This window comes from Danio rerio, chromosome 17, assembly GCF_052040795.2.
Source record: "Danio rerio strain M-AB ecotype USA chromosome 17, GRCz13ab, whole genome shotgun sequence".
NCBI lineage: Eukaryota > Metazoa > Chordata > Actinopteri > Cypriniformes > Danionidae > Danio > Danio rerio.
In genome coordinates this window covers 1,707,784-1,727,500 of record NC_141037.1, presented here as the reverse complement: position 1 = coordinate 1,727,500, position 19,717 = coordinate 1,707,784, and the positions used below count along the sequence as shown (strand labels likewise).

The window sequence follows — 19,717 nt, the reverse complement described above, 5'->3', positions numbered from 1 at the left end:
AAATGAGGGAAAATAAAAACATGAAGCACAAAATATGGAAAACTGCTAATTTACGGATATTTATACTACTAAAAACTGAATTGAAATGATCAGCAAATTTTAAAATAGTGTCAAAATAAAAACTCATTAGCAAATTAAAAGGAAAACAATAATAACTTTGGTCTTAAGAGTGTATAGTAATGGCTTTACAGTGCTGTGAATAGAGGTTGTGCAAGCTTCTAATGTCAGAAAAGCAATTAAACAGGCCATTTGTGAGAAATGCATGACAATAGAGACGCACATAAAAGCTCAGCAGGACACTCTGGTGAACTCAGACACACAATGACGGGACTGAAGTGTGTGTTTTAACACCGCTCGTCTAAAATTACACCTGTGTGTCAGATGCTCAGTTATGCAAAACTCCAGTTTACTCCAGATTATTCACTTGCTAATCGGAATAACACACTTGTTAAAATATGTTAGTCTTAACATATTTTGATATTTTAATATTAAGATTAGTTATTGTTTATATATCATGCTTGGAGATGTCTAAAGGAGGACATTGTTTTTTTCAGCTATTACGTCTTACACTTTTGTGTAATTATTTTATTTTAATATTTAATTTTTTTATTAAATGGAGTATTAATGTAATGTTTTCTATTTTATATTCAGTTATTTTATTTTTATTTGCTTGTTTTTAAAAATTTAAGTAATTCTTTTTTATTAAATTTAATTAAATACTTAAATTGAATCAAAATGTATTCATTTGTTTTTTATTTATTTTTTATTTTTATGTTATTTATTTACTTCAGTTTTAATAAAATATATTTTATTTATTGTTTTTTAAATTAAATTTATTTGATCTTATTTTATTGTTTTTAAACAAAAAAATTTAATTTAATTCATTTTATTTTCTTTTTCTTTTCTTCTTTAATTAAATTTAATTTATCATTTAAGTTTTTTTATTTCATTTATTGTTTTTTAATTAAATTATTTTATTTTATTTACATTTTTGATTAAGTTAAATTCTTATTTTATTAATAGTTTTTTACATTAAATTCAATTTAATTTATTGTATTTTATTTTATTGTTTTTTATTAAATTAATTTCGTTTTTTGTTTTAACTTAAATTGAATGAAATAAAATTTATGTTATTTAATTTTTTTATTAAATGTAATTGTATTAATTTATTTTTTCTTTTATTTATTGTTTTCTAAATTAAATTATTTTATTTTATAAATGTATTTTATTTGTAGATTCCTCCAAAAGTTTTATTAAATATTTTGTCTGTTTTATAAATTATTATACCTATTATTATAATTATTAATATTTGAAACATTTAAAACTTATATTATTTTTTAATAATATAAAAATTATATTTTAAACATAATGTTAAAATAATGTTGAACTATTTACTCTGGTCATGTGTCATATTTTCTATTCTAATAACTAGAGAAGGACATTACAATTATGCCTTGTTTGTAATTGTTTTTAATATAATTTTTATTTTAACCTTGCATAACTGTTTGTTGGTTTATTAATTAATTGTAATTTATATTTCTGGATTTTTATTTAGCATATATATAGAATAAAAGTGCTAATTAATCATTATACTACTGTAATATGAGCGTGCTAGCTTGCAGCAAAAATTATTATTGTCCTCTACTTAAATTTTTATAATGATTTGTCAGTGTTTTGTGTAAAATAATCAATATAATAAAGAGAAAAACATCAATAAATAATAATAATAATAATAATAATAATAATGATAATAATAATATTTAAAAACATTAGAAAAAATAAAGTAAAATTAAATATAAATTATAACATAATGATAATGATAATTAATACCAAAATTACAGCATGAGATCTAACAGCAATTAATTATAATTTTTACTAATTTACATTAGAGAGTTTCATTTTTTTATTAAAATAATTGCATTTTGGTATATATTTATATATATAATGAAAATTTAAATTATCTTGACTTGATGAGAAACTGAAGTATAAAGTAACTCAAAAAAAGTGACAACCTGCAAGCTTTTGATCTTTAAATATGGTTTATATCTTCTAAAAGCGGTGGTGCACACTAGCTTACATATATCTTTAAAACGAACACACTGACACTAAAAACATTTTAATTTAACTGGACTTTTAATACGTCTCTGTCCCTTTAAGAATCTGTGTGCGTGCGTGTGTGTGTGTTTACTCACAGCGAGTGGCGTCACGCGGGGCGGGGCCGCGCCTCTGGAACAGAAGCGCGCGCGCTGCACCGAAACAGAGTGAAGTGAGCGGTCGAGGAGCGAACCACACGCCGATATTTCTCACATTTACGAGATTATTTTAACAAATAAAACTTTAACCTGAGCTGGACAACAAACAAACACAACGGTAAGACGGAGTTACTCACTGTCTGGTGCTTAAAATACAGCTGTTAGAAAGGAGTAGTGATGCTAGCACCGTGTTATTTTGATTATTATGACCACTCTTGAGTGAAAATACAGTAATGTCGGTCGTATTTGTGTAGTCGGTTTTGTGTTATTGTGCAGAGTTTGATATAATCTGTTGTTTATGTGGACTGTCTTACTTAAACTAAGCGTTATTTAGTTGTAAAATCACTGAAGTTGTTGCTTTGTTAACCGGCTTTTCGGCGGTGTCTCAAACCCTAGTGAGCACCCTAAACAGACAACAGCACTGTTGATTTCATAGTCAGATTAAGTAACGTAATGATGCCTAATGATGTTTTAAACATTCAGAAGAACAAATCTCCGAGATATTGATGATTACTAACATTGACTGTCTAAGTTAGTGCTGGAGACAAGTGTCGTAAACACTCCACCGGCGCTCTGTCAGAGTTTTAGTGCTATTAGATGTAATTGAACAGACTTCATGATAAGATAACAGTGTCATAATGACATGGTGGTGTTGCTAAACTACTGTAAAGCCATTAAGATATCTAAATGTCTGAATACAAGGGAGCTATAATGATCTGCGCGGAAATTCACTTCATTGAAAATGTATTATATAGACATACACGATACCTTTTGATTTACACTTAGCTATATACTGTCTACTGTGTTGCTGTCTTGTACTACACAGTTCTGATTTTGATTGTAATGCAGTAACGTGCTCCTTTGTGTAAAACTGCTTTGGAAATAAGCATTTATTGAGTATAATATTGAACTTTTAACCATTGGTTATAGATATAGTTGTTATTTCTGTTGGACTTTAGTTTGTTATCAGTAATGTCTTGCTGTTGAGGGATGTGCTGGAAGTCTGAGTGTTTTTGTGTGTTAGAGAGAGAGAATAGAGGTGTATGAGAGAGAATATTTAATATATTACCACCTTATTTTTATTTTTATCAATCATTTTTTTATTTTATTAATCGATTTTTCATTATCTGTGTTTTCTCTGTATTATTTAATATTCATATTTGTTTGCACTACTACTCTTTTTGCTTTGGCAATACTAATGTAGTTATTTGTCATGCCAATAAAGCACCTAAAATCTGAAAGAGAGCGAGAGATTGACTGTTTGTGTGAGAGAGACAGAGAATGAGAGCCAAAGAGGGAGGGAGAGAGTGTGTGTGTGTGTGTGTGTGTGTGTGTGTGTGTGTGTGTGTGTGTGTGTGTGTGTGTGTGTGTGTGTGTGTGTGTGTGTGAGAAAGTGAGAGAGTAGGCGTGTGTGTGATAGAGAAAGAGAGCAAGAGAGAGAGACTGTCTGTCTGTGTGTGTTTCCTCCTCAGTGGGTCAGTAGTGCTACAGAAGCTCCTATGTAGGCGTCAGCCACCGACAGCAAATCACTCCACTATCACAGCCGCTGTTAGACGACGCCAGCTTGAAGTTTATTGGCTGAGTTTGATTGCTCTTATAAAAAGGTCTCAAATGCTACACACACTTATTGTAAATTTTTATATTTTTTTCTTCTGTAGGTTATGGATAAAATATGGTCATTCTTATATGATTTAATAATAATAAATAGATTTTTTTAAATCACCAGGCGACCCCCCTTTATTTTTAGACCCCCCCCTTTACTCAGACACCAATTTTTATATTTTTATGTTTACATTTTTTTTTAAATTTTTGAGCAATTGGCATTATGTGCATTATGCATTCAGTTTACATTTTTAAGTAACTTGCAGTATGCTATTGTAGAGTACACTAAAGGAAATTCAGTATTCATGCAACACACTATTTTGAACTTTAAATAAACACATTATGTGCATTTGGAATGATGTGTATTTTTAGTGTCTAATTTTAAACAAATTGCAATACAGTATTTTAAGGTACACTACAAAGAAATCAATATGCAACACAACATTTGAACTTTAATTTAAATATTGCATTTGGGATTTTGTGCATTATGCATTCGGTATACAATTTTAAGCTACTTGGAATGAAGTATTTTTAAAGTGCACTACACATTTTCTACAGCAACAAATTTTTTTTAGTTTAAAAGTCATCTATGATGAAAATCTTCTTTTGTGCGCTGTTTGGGCAGAACTGTGTGTAGTATAGTATGTCCACAATCATATTGGAGTAATATAAAGACAAAAAGTCTCTTTTTTTATCTTATTATTTTTTTTATTTACAGACAGTACGTTTAAAATAAGATGCAAATCCCTCCCATTTTGAGGCCGACCGCAACTTAACGTACTAGTGCGGTTTCCCCGCCCACCGATTTGATTGACAGCCACTTATTACCATGCCTCCACGGTAAAGTGTATAATCATATCAACAAAACAGGACGTGCGCAAAGCAACCGGGAATAAAAGATCTGTTCAGTTCTCTGTGATCATCAATCATCATCAAATGTGATCACAAGTTTAACATGGCTTAAAACAGAGCATGTGTGTAATAAATTACAGCGGTTTTACCGTCTTCATCAACACAGCTGCAAGTCAGCACAGTTATATAGGAAGACGCTTCAATCCCAGTTTGTGGACGATAAATCAGGTTTGTTCTGTACATGAACATAACAGATATCCATACTGCAGTGGAGATTAATCTGTATCCTGTCACAAACAGTGCAAAGGTAAACACGCGCGCTGTGTGTGTGTGTGTGTGTGTGTCTGTCTGTAAACAGTGGCACCTTAAGCCTAGTTCACACTAGAGGATTTTAAGCCTGATTTGAGCCCGATTTGGGAGTTAACGAGCTCGCCGACAGATCGGGCTGTGATCGGGAAGAAATCTGCGGGTGCTCGGCGCTCGCCGCTCTTTATGTGTGAACTACTGAACAACGCATCAACGAGGCTCGCTGACGCGTCGCCGACACCTCGCAGACGGAAATCCAACATTCAGCATGCTAAATATTCCAGAGCAGTCGGCCGACTCAACCCCACGTGTGGTCAGATGTAGTGGCGAGCTGCAGCCAATGAGAGAGCAGATCATTTACATTTACATTTAAAGCTATTATTGAGATATTAAAATTAAGCTTTGAATGTCTGGCATCATATTTAATGACACATTACCCTAAAAATATCATCTTATTTGGTAATACAGCCTATAAATATGTAGTTAAGATACTAAAACACTTAAAGGCTTGGCTTTCATTTTCACTTTCAAACAGGAGCTTTTCGGCACAGAATCTGCTGTTTTGAAAGATATCTGAAGAAAATTGATGTTTTTGCCATCAGAAAGTTTTGTTTATGTTAGCAGGAAGTTGCTAGGCAAGAAAATGCACATATTTAAAGTCACAGTGAAAAGTATCAGACATGCATGCAGTCATTTTGACCAATATGGTAATTTAAGGCAGAAATGCTCAGTTCTTTACTGTTTTGTAATAAAAAAATAACAATGTCAGAAAGAAACACACTGATAGTTAGAAAGCGGCAGGGTGTTATACATATGTTAGTTTTATTTCAAAGAGTTATAAAATTACAAAAATTAAAAACTCTCTGTGTATCTATCCACTGGAACCTTGCAGATGAGTGATTAATGCGCTGATAAATCAGCTGATTTGACGATGTTTTTAAATGCTTTCTCCAAAGCTTGAAACACTGTCAGTGATGTCATCAGCACACAAGCAGCCAATAGTGTTCAGCTTTTTCTGACGACTCCTCCCTCAAAATTTCATTGGCTGTGGTTTGGTAGCTTGAATGAGCTGATGGGGAATGAGATGTTGTCAGATCATGTAGTGTGTGACCCCCCTCTTGTGGATCATTCACAGAGTGTTGCGTAGTGTGAACACCTCAGAGATTAAAAGACACAAAGTCAAGTCATGTAGTGTGAACAGCACAGCGATCTGCTGATGTTTAAAATCCTGTAGTGTAAACTAGGCTTAAGTGAATACAAGAATGCGAATAATGAATATTAATGAATATTATACCTGCTCAATGAAAATCAGATGATTCACTACATTAATAAATCTGACATAACTTGATCAGAAATATAAAAAGGGGAGAAAAAGATTAAGCCATTAATAGAAAGTAATACTGTGGTTAAAAGAGTCTTGCAGATAACAGTGCAATACTTATTTTTTATTCCATGCACATCAGCATAACAGTGACATTGTGGTTCAGTAGTCAGCACATTGCGTTATGACGCCGTTGACCCGAGTTCGAACCTCACCTGTGGGAATTTTTTAATTTTTCATATTCAGACATATTTGTGTTTGGGTTACTCTGTCAGTGGTTCTCAAAGTGGGGTCGGGACCCCTCGAGGGGTCGCGGGACAATAAAGGGGGGTCGCCTGGTGAACTTGCCTTGCCTTGCCTTAAAAAAATCTATTTATTATTATTAAATCATATAAGAATGACCATATTTTATCCATAACCTACAGAAGAAAAAAAATATAGTTGTTTATAATTACTATATAGTTACTATAGTAGCTTATAGTTACTAGTTCTATTGGATTGCGAGCCCAGTGGTAATTACATTATATTAAAGACACAGCAGATTGATTTTATAACACCAGGTTAAAGTTTCTGGCCCATTTACAGCACTGACATTAAACGAAGAATATCCATGGGTGTATTGGTGTGTGTGTGACATTGCATGCAAGGTTTCTGTATTCATAACCAGGATATTGGGGGTCGCGAGTCACTGGCATCGTCATATTAGGGTTCGCAGACTGAAAAGTTTGGGAACCTCTGACTTATGTAGCTGTACATATGTTATTTTCATTTTTTTGTCTGACCACCGTTACAAAGGACTGGATATCTATGAAGGATTTAGCACAGAATATATATTCAGATATTGCAGGAAAGGACATTGTGATGTTTTAAAGATTAGTTTTGGTGATTTAACTCCCCTTTAATCTTCTCATGAAAAACATTTGGAGTTCTAAAGCAGCTGTGTCCTTGAAAAAGACGTGATCGTGTCATTAGATACTGAATTGGAAATGACCTTATTGTAATATAGTCAGTCGTGAACTGAAGTGGGCCGGTCTAAGGCTTGAAACTCCAAGGCTGAAAAGGAGTCCCACTCCGGCCTTGTGTGTGACTCATTAGCCCCTTTCACACAAACAGACCTTTCCGAAAAAAATTGCCGGTAACAGGTCCTTTTTGAAAACACTGGTAAATTCGTTCCGGCTATTTTCCGGAAAGAGAAGTTGTAACATTATCGGTAATTTGCCGGAATGCTGCGCTGTGTGAATGCAGAAGGAAGATTGCCGGAAAGAGCGCGTGCACGTGTAGAACGTGCTGACGTGAGACGTCTGCTTTAGCCAATCAGAACAGTCAGACGCATTCGCGTCCGCGCGGTTTATGAAAATAAAAGCCTGTGAATATTTTTCAAGACACATTCAGCAGCTAGATGTTAGGCAGATAACGTTTATATGTTCATCTTAATGTCAACTGTGTAAATAATTATCGAAAAGATGCTTATGATAAGCCGTTGTTTGTTTACCTTCAAGCTTTGTGTATGCTCGTGAAACAGCCCGTGGGCGCCAACACACTCGCATTTCATGAACATCTCGACATGCGAAAGTGTTTCTCCATATTTTTTCATTGAAGTTGTTCACAATACTGATCATCCACAGAGTTTGTGATGTAGTCAAATGTTTACAAACACAAGCGCAGCCGTTTACAGCTCATTTATGGTTAAAGATGTGAGAATTTACCACTGATTTGGAATGGATGTGTGATTGCCTTTTTCCAGGAATAATTCCGTATTGTCCGTGTCTGTGTGAACAGCGCTTTTTTTTTTTTTTTTTTTTTTTAATTTACCGATAAAGTCGTTCCGGAAATTTTTGATACATTTATATATCACTGTATCACTGTGTGAAAGGGGCTATTTAAAGGCTTGAATTAACCCCACAACAAATACATCAAATACTCATTGGGAAAGTTCTTACTGTAGTATTTCTCACAAATGTTACGTGAGATCTGCTTCCTACATGTTTGTCACTGTGCTGTTTATCTGACGCAGCCGAGGCGAAGATTGAGGCACACTAGGCCTGTGCGATTAATCGAAAATCCGATTTCGATTTTGGCTTTTAACGATTATGAAAAACCATTAATCAAGATAAACGATGATTCCATCACGTACCGCCCCCTTTCAGTTGTACACGTGTGAAAACTCTTTGCCTCTGCAAAGCAAAGTTCCACGTGAAAATGACTAAAAGCATGTGCTGTAATGCAACTTTTGCAGCACGGGATGCGCATCATTCAAGTTTTAAAAAGCGCAAAAGAGCACGTGCTGTTGTGTGTGTGCGCGCTGTGCTTAGCCTCGTACAGGTAGTGTGTGTGTGTGTCTGTGCGCGCGCCGTGCTTAGCCTCAGACAGCAGAGCACACAGACATCTAACGCGATCTTAATGTGAGCGCTTTAATGGTCAAGTACATGCACATTTGTGTCAGAGCGCGGTGTTTAGTGATTATTCATATTAACCCTCATTTGTGTAATAAACTAACAAATCAAAAGATACGTGAAAGCGAAACCATATCAGAGCCGCACTATTCTTAAAGTGACAGCATGCGGTATTCCTGCTGCTGCCGACTGTTTTTATTATTAATCAATAATAAAATCAAAAATACAGTGAAGATGCTTAAAGCACAATTTAAACATAACAGATTTAATAACTCATTTCTAATAACTGATTACTTTTATCTTTGCTATGATGACAGTACATTATATTTTACTAGATGTTTTTCAAGATACTAGTATTCAGCTTAAAGTGACATTCAAAGGCTTAATTAGGGTAAATAGACAAGTCATTATGTAACAGTAGTTTCTTCTGCAGACAATCAAACATATAAATTGCTTAAAGGGGCTAATAATATTGAGCTATTAAAATAGCTTTCAAAATATTCAAACCTGCTTTTATTCTAGCTGAAATAAAACAAATAAGCCTTTCTCCAGAAGAAAAACCCTCTGTTAAACATCATTTGGGAAATATTTATATATAAAAATTAATTCACAGGAGGACGAATAATTTTGACTTCAACTGATAATCGTTTTGAATAATCGTGATTACAATTATGACTAAAATAATCGTGATTATGATTTTTCCCATAATCGAGCAGCCCTAAGGCACACCCTGACAGACATGTGGGAACGGTGGGCGGGCAGAACCAGCATTAAAGGCACAGGCCACAAACACAGCTATCACAGAGCAGAAATCCCAACATTCTGAAAGATATAATAAATAATCTGATGGATGTTTTGAGCTGGAACTTTACACATTCTGGAGACACAAAAGACTGATCTTACATCTTTGAAAAAGGGGGTAAAATAGGTGCCCTTTAAATAAAAATAAACATATGCATTATGCATTCGGTATAAGCAACTTGTAATACACTATTTAAATATGCACTACAAGTGAAGTTTCACAAACTAAAAAGAGCACAAGATGTGATTGATCGTTGCTGGTCTCTCATCTGTAGTCATTAGTAAGCCAATCAGATTATTCCAAACTCACCATAAATATGCCATTTAGCTAAAGGGTCACGAAACACCAGAACACATGTGTTGAGCTGTTGACAGTGGTATATGTGTCCCACACTGCTATAAACACTATTAGGACACCTATATTTCACTAAAAAGTGTAAATTGGTTGTTTTTGCGTTATTTCAAGCAAATTCGTACTTCCGGTTTGAAACAAATTTTTGAAGCTGCGTCACGGTCATGAGATAATAGCGTGTATTCCAGCGTGCAGACTGGACGTCTGTGCCAGAGTGTGTCTTATTACGTCTTACAGTGTGCTGCATTAATGCATGAGTAAGGCTTGGTTCAAACCAATCAGCGCGCTCTATTGTGCAACTTCATTAATATTCATTACTGTCACAGTGTTTAGACGGCAGAGACGCCACGTTGTGTTGGCAAAACAAGCGTGAAGTGTTGCTTTTATAGTTTGCTGCAGTGAAGTTTTGTTTTCATTTTCTCTCTGTGAGAGCGCAGCTGGAGTCACGTGTGGATTAACAGTGTACGCGACGCTCCACAACAATAACTTACGTGTCTAAGGAGGATTATTGTTTACCTGAGAGCTGTTCTCATCTGCAAACGCTGAGATCCGGATTCGCTTGTAGTCTCCTCTTAATAAAGACGCGGCTCTAGTTGCTGGTGATTGTCCTGTCTCTACAGATTTGGTAAGTGAGCGACCATTGCTCTTTGTTTATTCAGTTTGTTCGTATTGAACTAAGTTAACCATTGCACCGAGTGTAAACGTGTTAGAACAACAACCAAACTTTAACCTCGTGTAGGATTTTTACCGCATTTAGTGACCGGAATAACACACGCGGCTTTCTGACGCTACCTGCCGTGTGCATCTAAGTTTCCGGGAAATGCAGAGTTTTTTTTCTCTCATTCGCCGTGCGGTATCAAACATTGCATGAAAAATACACGCTTAGAGCAGCTCCTCGAATCAAATATCTCGTTTGTCGCGAGGGGCATGAATGAAGTCCCTGAATGAAAGAGCCAAACTGCAGTTAAAGTCCACCATTTAATAATTTGGCAAATAATTCGACTACAGATGTCCATGTAAACACAGTCACTTTCTCCCCTGTGGGTGTGTTTTGACTCTGAAACTTGCGCGTGCCCAAAATAGACACTCCCACACCATACCTCTTTTCTTCCTCCGACACTCCCCCCTAAACAGAGCTGGACACGCCCACTTTTCTGACTTTTTCCAAAGTAGAGGTGTAAAACACCCTGCTGAAACGAGGGGGTTTCATGGCCCTTTAACTCTCTTATCTTCCACCTCTTTTCCTCCTTTACCAGGGGAGCTCTCGAGAACTACCTGATCTCGGACCCTCTTACATGTTCACTGACCAAGCAGGAGCCCTCGGGTCAATTATCTCCGAGCTCAGGGTTCTCTTCTAGGACAGCATGCCAAACCTGCTAATATTATCATGTAATATCTTGATGAGAACTCGTTATGCAACACAATATGGTGTAAATATCCGCCTGGTTGATCAGGAATTAAAGAGGAAAGCATGTGAATGTGCTGTGGTGGTGTTGTAATGCATCATTGGGTGATTACTGCTTTATTTTGGGCTGTTAACATGATTGAAGAGTGAATGAAGTTTATGGCTGGAGAGGCTGTTTGTCGGAGGTGGATGTGAAAGTGTGTGTTCTGCAGGATTAGGCCCCGTTTACACTAGTGCGTTTTAGTTTTAAAACGGCGTTTTAGAATGAAAACGATCCGCGTCCACACTTGCGTTTTACCCAGCGTTTCTGAACTGCTCTCCGTCCACACCAAAACGCTGAAAACGCACATCATGTGACCACACACACACACTTTGGCAATCGATGGAGCCTGTCTACCCACCCAGATGAGAGCTCTGTTAGTCGGACTTCTCATCAAGCATCTCCCGCTGGATCTAATCTCACTATATGTATTAAACGTGATATTTCATTCATCTTGTTGTCTTTATCTAACGACATATTCCCTGACTTTGGTCATTGGAATCTATTACTTGTTCTCAGGTAACGTGTTTTGGCTGAGCGCAAAGATAAGTTAATGAATAATGTAAGCACGTAGACTATTCTGTATATTGACTGATCGCTTGCCTTTATTTCCTATAATGTATACACTTATTGTGTTATACTTTTATAATGGCCATTATCGATTATTAAAACTGATATTCAGCAAAAGAGAGGGTGTGTTTCGTATTTTCACTGAAATTGAAAGGAGGCAGTTGTTATCGGCTCCGTTATAAATATCCACACAGTGAAGATGACGCTCATATATGCAGCACGACGCCTCAACATTTCTGATTTCTGTTTAGTTGTTAATATTAAAATAAAAATAGGCAGTTCCTTATATCAAGTTTACATTTTATTGTTGAGAAAGTGAAACAACGTAGGCAGGGTGATGTGAATGAAGCTATAAAGTACACTGTTCCCTGTGAAGATTGACGCGTGTCCTCGGTATAATCTGTTTTCCATATCAAACTGAGAAGAAGAGACTGCAGCCTTGATCAAACATGCGAAGTCTGAACTTACACGGAGAGAATGCAGGACTGAACTGTGTGTGTTAGGCTACTTAATATTGAGGAAAAGCCCCAATCAGAGAGGCGAATGTTTGCAGCCCCGCCTCCGTTTTCAGATGTCTCCGTTTTCCATCATCCACACTGAGACGGAGCAGCAGCGTTTCAGAATGAAAACGGCCTCTCCAGCGTTTTCGAAATGCTCCGTTTTCGGCGCTCGAGAACTCCGGCGTAGTGTGGACGGTTGGCGTAACCGTAGCAAAACTTATGCGTTTTCAAACTAAAACGCATTAGTGTAAACGGGGCCTTAGTGTGTGGATTGTTTGTTGAAGAGGTCAGGTGGAGTTGAGTTAGCAGGAGTGATTTTGGATGGATTCCACCTTGTGTTCATGAATGGACTGCAGAGTGTGTGTGAGTGCGCATGTTTGCTTGTCTGTATGTGTGTGTGTGTGTGCACGTTTGTTTTGTTGGTGAGTGAGTGAGTTTGTGCATGTTTGTTTGTATGCGTGTTAGGCTTGGGCGGTATTATGGTATACCGCGGGATCTAAAAATAGCAACGGTGTCAGTTTCAATACCGTTATACCGTCATAAAATATTAAATATCCTTTATTTAATGCCTACAAAAACGTATGTGTGGTTGTCATCACGGGACAGTGTGGAGGAGAGAGAGAGAGGAAGGGGGAGAGGGAGGGAGAGAAGGGGGAGAGGGAGGGGGAGAGGTGACGTGACGAGTCGCGCTTCAAAGTGTCCTGCAGTTTGGGAGTTTCGACTGAACAGAAGGGAGACGTGGTTAATATGAACGAGAGGTCTGCATTAGAGCTAAAGATCTTTGCCCGAACCCGGCGAGACCCGAAAAAATCCAAATCCCTGCATTAAAATCCATCCCTGCAAAGGTGAAACGAATGATGACGAAGTAGTAAAAAAGATAATTTTGACGGCGGTCCAGCCAGTCACTAGCTCATAAGGAGCGGGTATTCCAGCCGCAGGTATTTCGCGGTCGCTCATACACTGCATATTACGGTAGAGCCCTAAACCGCAAGCTGACAGGTAAAAAGAAGAGGCCATTCGCTAAAGTGAAACTGCTGTCATGGAAAATTAAATGCATGTTCCTGACTGGTAGAAGATGAACAAACAATCCTACCAAAAACTTGCAAAATCAGCCGGATCAGAACTCTGCATCTCGACCTGTAGCCGCAGGAAAGGGTGTTCAGCTGCTGGACGCACCATGAGTGAGAGACTGCGCTAAAGCCTGTGGATTTAATAATGTTCCTCCACAAACACACGTAGCCTAATCTTGGTGAGTAAAGGGTTTTAAATTATAAATAAATATTAATTAAACCATATAATCATAATGTAGACAGAGTATACAGACTAATGGTGGCATTATTCTTTTATTATTCAGCTTTATTCAGATTATTCGCCGCCTTAATGCCAGATTGTGAAGAGAAGTGGAGAAACACATCTTGCAGAGCCTTTATCTTAATTTCGTTATTGCCAAAATACCCGTCATCATTTAGAGTTTATTTTAATTTGATTTGTTAAGCAAGATTACTTTTCATTTGTGTGTTGGCTAATTTAAAGGCTAAGTGCATGTACCTAGACCTATAGAGTGCTGAGATGTTACGATGTTACAGCTGTAGGACTTATTTTATTTCTATGTTCCAACTTTCAAGTGGCCTATAGTCTACGCTTGTTACGAATAAATGATGTTAAAACATATAAATGACTCATTCTTAAAAAAAAATGCATTAGAGCTGTGTGCATGAGCACATTTTAATGTAGGCTGTGAACGGGTTTGGGCTGTATAAAGCTGTCAATCAAAATGTACCTGTCGGACTCGGGACCTATCGGGTATAACTGCAGTACCGCGGGAGCCGGCCAGATTTCTTACGGTGTGGGAGTAAATTTCTGAATAAATCGCGGGAGAGATGTGTGTGTGTGTGTGTGTGTGTGTGTGTGTGTGTGTGTGTGTGTGTGTGTGTGTGTATGTGTATGTGTAAAAGGGAGAGAGAGAGAGAGAGAGAGAGAGAGAGAGAGAGAGAGAGAGAGAGAGAGGTGCTGTGCGTCGCTTTGCGCTCTCTCTCTCTCTCTCTCTCTCTCTCTCTCTCTGACCGCGAGCCTAAGGTCGCATAGAAGGTATTCAGTTTCTGAATGGTTTAGGCTTAAGCCAACAGTTTGGTGATGCTGTCTGAGCCTTACGTCATAATTTTTTTTTTATTACGCCGGTAATACCGGATACCGGGGTAAAATATGGAGGCGGTTTGACGGTATCATAATTTGGATACCGCCCAAGCCTAATGCGTGTGTGTGTGTGTGTGTGTGTGTTTGTGCACGTTTGTTTTGTTGGTGAGTGAGTTTGTGCATGTTTGTTTGTATGCGTGTGTGTGTGTGTGTTTGTGCACGTTTGTTTTGTTGGTGAGTGAGTGAGTTTGTGCATGTTTGTTTGTCTGTATGCGTGTGTGCACACATTTGTTTGTTGGTGTGCGTGCGTGTGTGTGTGAAAGAGAGAGAGTGTGTGTGTGTGTGTGTGTGCACGTTTCTTAGTCTTTGTGCGCATGTTTTTTTCTCTGTGTGTGTGCACACGTTTGTTTGTTAGGGTGTGTGTGTGTTTGTGTGTGCTTGTGTGTGTGCTTGTGTGTATGCTCGTGTGTGTGTTTGTGTGTGCACGCTTGTTTTTTTTCCTCTGTATGTGTGCCCGCACTTTGTTGGTGTGTGTGAGAGTGCATGTGTGTACACGTGTTTGTCTGTATGTGTGTGTGCATGTGTGTGCGCGCATCTTTGTATATGTGTGCGCACGTTTGTTTTGTTGGTGAGTGTGTGCACGTGTTTGTATGTATACATGTGTGTGCACGTTTGGTTGTTAATGTGTGTGTGTGTGTGTGTGTGTGTGAGTGTGTGTTTGTATGTATGTGTGTGTGCGTGTTTGTGTGTGAACACATTTGTTGGTGTGTTTGAGTATATGTGAGTGTGTGTGTGTGTGTGTGAATGTTTGTTTGTTTGTTTGTCTGTAGGTGTGTGTGTGTGTGCATGTTTGTTTATGAGCATATTTGTTTTGTTGGTGTTTGTGTGTGCATGTGTTTGTGTGTGTGTGTGTGCGCATGTTTGTTTATTTGTCTGTATGTGTGTGCGCGCGCACGTTTGTTTTGTTGGTGTTTGTGTGTGTGTGTGTGTGAGTGTGTGCATGTGTTTGTTTGTAGGTGTGTGTGTGCGCAACTGTGTGTCTTTATGTGTGTATGTGCATATTTGTTTTGTTGGTGAGTGTGTTAGTAAGCGAGTGTGTGCGCATGTGTTTGCTTGTATGTGTGTTTGTGTGCATTTTTGTTTGTTGTATTTGAGTGTATGCGAGTGTGTGCATGGTTGTGGGTGCGCACATGGTTGTTTTCTTGGTGTGTGTGTGAGAGTGTCTGCACATGTTTGTATGTATGTATGTGCGTGTCTGCATGCATGTTTGTGTATGTACGTGTGTTTGTGAGTGTGTGTGTGCATATGTTTGTTTGCCTGTATGCGTGTGTGTATACACCTGGTATTCATCATTTTGTGGGCAGACAGTTTGTTTATTTTTTGTTGGTGTGTGTGTGTGAGAGTGTGCGAGACAGTGTGTCCGCTATGGTAGAGCGAGCTTGCTCTGCTTTTTGCTGTGTCATTTTTACACTCATTGAGGAAAGCAGATGCAGTAGTTTGCGGTGAGCCACGTGTTTCTGTTCATAAACACAAACACACGCGACAGGATGTTCACACGCACCGATGAGTGATAAACATTTCCTATTAATGAGAAGATGCTGTGTTTGGCTCAGAGAATTCTGGGTAATTACTCAGACATGACAGCAAGGCTTTACTGGAAACTTCTTGTTTTTTTTTAAAGCATATGTGAATGAAGGCGACCACAGCGCTATCTGATAAAGCAGAGTCTGGCTCATCTGCCTACTTCAGAATCAAGAAATACTAATACATTTTGGATTAACTGTGAAAGCAATTAATTCGAGGGTCCCTAATTGTATATATTTATATATTTACACTGACCGGCCACTTTAATAGGTACACCTGTCCAACTGCTCGTTAATACATATTTCTAATCAGCCAATCACATGGCAGCAGCTCACTGCGTTTAGGCATGTAGACATGGTCAAGACGATCTGCTGCAGTTCAAAGCGAGCATCAGAATGGGTAAGAAAGGGGATTTAAGAGACTTTGAGCGTGGCATGGTTGTTGCTGCCAGACGGGCTGCTCTGAGTATTTCAGAAACTGCTGATCTACTGGGATTTTCACGCACAACCATCTCTAGGGTTCACAGAGGAAAAGAAGAAATATCCAGTGAGCGGCAGATCTGTGGGCGCAAATGCCTTGTTGATGAGGTCAGAGGAGAATGGCCAGACTGGTTCCAGCAACAGTAACTCAAAAAAGCACTCGTTACAACCGAGCTCTGCAGAAGAGCATCTCTGAACACACAACACGGCCAACCTTGAGGCGGATGGGCTACAGCAGCAGAAGAGCACACCGGGTGCCGCTCCTGTCAGCTAAGAACAGGAAACTGAGGCTACAATTCACACAGACTCACCAAAACTGGACAATAGAAGATTGGAGAAACGTTGCTGCTCTGATGAGTCTCCATTTCTGCTGACACATTCAGATGCTCGGCTCACAATTTGGCCTCAACAACATGAAAGCATGGATCCATCCTGCCTTGTATCAGCGGTTCAGTCTGGTGGTGGTGGTGTAATGGTGTGGGGGAGATTTTCTTTGGGTCCATTAGTACCAATTGAGCATCAACGCCAAAGCCTACCTGAGTATTGCTGCTGACCATGTCCATCCCTTTATGAGCACAGTGTACACATCTTCTGATGGCTACTTCCAGCAGGATAACGCAGCATGTCATAAAGCTCAATCATCTCAGACTGGTTTCTTGAACATGACGATGAGTTCACTGTACTCAAATGGCCTCCACAGTCACCAGAGCTCAATCCAATAGAGCAGCTTTGGGATGTGGTGGAACGGGAGATTGGCATCATGGATGTGCAGCCGACAAATCTTCAGCAACTGTGTGAGGCTATTATGTCAATATGGAGAAATATCTCAAAGGATTATTTCCAGTAGCTTGCTGAATCTCTGCCATGAAGGATTAAGGCCATCGCAAACGGGTTTGCACCGATTAAACTAATAATGCTACTCATAAAGACTAGTATGGCTATTAACATGACGTATGCTTATAATAAGGTACAGTATATGTCAAAAGCATCAGTGCAATATCAGACACCACGCGTAAGAACAGCACAGATTCATTCATGTCAAGCAGTGCGTGCAGGGCCGGTGAGCGCTTCGTGTATCTTTTGCTCACTCAGTTACGTTATAAAATCTATTTTCTTGTGATAACGGGATTTCGTTGAGACATATTTTCGTCACGCATGCGTATATATATATATATATATATATATATATATATATATATTTTTTTTTTTTTGCTTGTTAGTTTGATTAGTGTTGATTTCAAATGCAATAGATCTGTTTGTATAAATCTTATAGTAACGGTGCTCATATTTGGTGGGTGCAACTCAATTTTGGCTGATGCGCCTACATTTTTTAAGTTAGGAGCACCGGTGTTACCAAGCAAAATGGTTAACTTTGAGCCCTGTTAAGGATCATTGTTTTACAACATACAGTGGGGGAAATAAGTATTGAAAACATCACCATTTTTCTCAGAAAACATATTTCTAAAGGTGCTGTTGACTTGACAATTTCATCAGATGTTGGTAACAACCAAAGAAATCCATATGCAAAGAAAACAAATCTAATTAGTTTACAAATGAAGTTCTGTGTAAAAAAATCAAATGACTCAGGGAAAAAGTGATGAACACATGAAGAAAGGGAGGTGTTTTGGGGCAGTGAAAGCCCAGACAGCAGCTGAAATCTCTCAGTAGTTCTTCAGCAAGCCTCTGCCCTTCCTCAGTGTAAATGAACATCAGCTGCTTCAGTCCAACATCTACATTAGCAGCAGTATGAAGATGAAACCAGGGTGGACATTTCAGCAAGACAATGAGCCAAAACACAGCCAAGAAGACTCTCAGATGCTTTCAGAAAAAGAAAATCAAGCTGTAGAATGGCCCAGCCAATCACCTGAGCTGAGTCCAATGGAGTATACAAATTAAAGCTCAGATATCAGGGTCCACTGCTAAGGATTTTTTCTACTGGCCCGATTAGATCAGTGGTTTAGATTTTTACTTGCCCCAACAAAAATAAAAGAAGCTAATAGCAATTTCTTAGCCACATATTTTACATAATGTGTCAAAATAACGTCTTTGAATCTAGAATTTAAATATTTAAAAAATGTTAAAATATTTGGCAGTAAAATAAAACAGTATGGAAAATGTGCAGGTATTTTATTGCCAAAAAAAAAAGTTGACTTACTTGCCAAACTGACGGCAAACATTTCAGAATACCACTTCATTTTGTTGTACCAACATAAATGTCTGTTTCCGAGACATTAGAAACAGAAGTTTTCTTTTAGCCTCATAATTTGATGTTGCAAAAAAACAAAACAAAAAAAAAAATAAGCATGCTTATAACATCCAATCAGATAAGAGGAACAAAAAAGCAATATGTTGTTTATGACTTCACAGAGAAAGTAGCATTCAAAGGCTTAAAAACAAACTGTTTCTCGATTTTAGACAGTATTTGCACGCAACTGATAAATTTAGTGATGAGGCAGCTGTAGCCTGATCGGGCCAGTAACAATTCTGTCTACTGTCCCGAGCGTCTCTCATGCTGGCCTTGTGTTATTCCTGTGTTAATACACAACAATTATTTCAGATTTATTTTATGTCTGTATTGTTTGGGTTTTTAGCAAAATCTGCTTAAATTCCACGTCAGCAGCTCCTTTAGAGATGGTGTTCAATACTTATTTCCCCCACTGTATGTTCTACTGATAAACCAGTGATGGCAGCTTTGTTTATGTTAAGTATCTCACCATAATGAGACTCCTAACTTCACTTAAGTCACTGTTTTTTCACAAAACCCAAAAACTTTGCCACAGAACATGGAAAGTGTAGGCGAGACGATTTCTGCCTCTGCTTTGCCAAACCTCATCCAGTGTTAAATATAGCAAAGTGTTGGTCTAACCGCAGCCTAGCGTGTGGTTTCATCTAAAACTGTCCAGCCAGTGGCCACAAGCGACACTAATCTTTAGTCTAATTATCCCACTGTTAAGCAGCCATAAGCGGGCGGCTGGTTGGGCCCAAACACCCCGTTATTACTCCGAGATGTCATTAGTTTAAGTGTGTGTGAGTGTACAAGAGAGTATTTGCACTGTGTTTAGTGGTTGACCAATATGGCTGATGCTCATAATCATATCTAGCGAGTGGTTTGACTTCAGATTTTACA

General features: G+C 38.0%; 2 protein-coding genes across 2 annotated transcripts in view; both read left to right on the top strand.

Moving 5' to 3' along the window:
* arhgap11a (Rho GTPase activating protein 11A) overlaps positions 1 to 19,717 on the top strand; it is a 1,047,489-nt gene that overhangs the window by 603,825 nt on the left and 423,947 nt on the right. The window lies entirely within an intron of this gene.
* Positions 2,259 to 19,717, top strand: part of bmf1 (BCL2 modifying factor 1) — a 51,723-nt gene continuing 34,264 nt past the window's right edge. The window contains exon 1 of the mRNA XM_087289431.1: positions 2,259 to 2,370. The gene's annotated coding sequence lies outside the window, so the exon portion shown is untranslated. The remainder of the gene's footprint in view (positions 2,371 to 19,717) is intronic.